Source organism: Nematolebias whitei, chromosome 3 (genome assembly GCF_014905685.2).
Source record: "Nematolebias whitei isolate Nwh7 chromosome 3, NemWhi1, whole genome shotgun sequence".
Taxonomy (NCBI): domain Eukaryota; kingdom Metazoa; phylum Chordata; class Actinopteri; order Cyprinodontiformes; family Rivulidae; genus Nematolebias; species Nematolebias whitei.
The window spans coordinates 60,868,106-60,868,940 of NC_056500.1; the positions used below are offsets into that span (position 1 = coordinate 60,868,106).

Sequence of the window (835 nt, forward strand, 5' to 3'; positions counted from 1 at the left end):
ACATATACATATATATATACATACATATACATATATATATACATACACATACATATATATATATATATATATATATATATATGTATATATATGTATATGTATATATATAAACATATGCAGCAGGTGCTAAATCATTTTAAATAAAAAAAATGTATGCCTATCGTGCGGCTCATCCATCATTCAGCCTATTGTTTGTCATGTCCAACCTTATTTTGAAAAGCCGTGATACAGCGAGTCCGCGATAAATGAACTGCGAAATAGCGAGGGACTACTATATCTTTGTAGCTTTTTAGCTAGTTCATTTCTATTGCGTGCCTCTAGCTTAGCACTATGTCAGTGCTGGCAGTTGTCAATTGGGGGTGGGTGCAGACAGGGCGCTCGGTCCTGATGACATGGTGGGGCGTCCTGCTTGTGGAATGGTAATGGAAACACTGGACAGGTCTCCAGTCCATCACAGAGACACAGAGACAAATGAGAAACAACTATTCACTCTCTCTCTCTCACCTAGGGACAATTTAGAGTCACTAGTCAGCCTAACATGCATGTTTTTGGTCTGTGGGATGAGAAAACCCCACACATGCATGGAGAGTACATGAAGACTCTGCCCAGAAAGATCCCAGGCTGGGATTCTATCTGGAAAGCTTCTTGCTGGGAGGCAACAGCTCTACTAACTGATGCACTGTGCTGCCCAGCTTCAAAAGATGCTCACTAAAATTTAAAATCCACATTTTCATTAAGTCTCACCTTAAATGTGTACACCTTAAACTGTGTAAAACTTTAGCTCTCTCTGTGTGTGTGTGTGTGTGTGTGTGTGTGTGTGTGTGTGTGTGTGTGT

At 40.1% G+C, this 835-nt stretch overlaps 1 protein-coding gene across 1 annotated transcript in view; it reads right to left on the reverse strand.

Annotated features, from left to right (window-relative positions):
* The window catches only part of prdm5 (PR domain containing 5), a 143,279-nt gene that overhangs the window by 132,897 nt on the left and 9,547 nt on the right, over window positions 1-835 (reverse strand). The gene's annotated exons all lie outside the window — the stretch shown is intronic.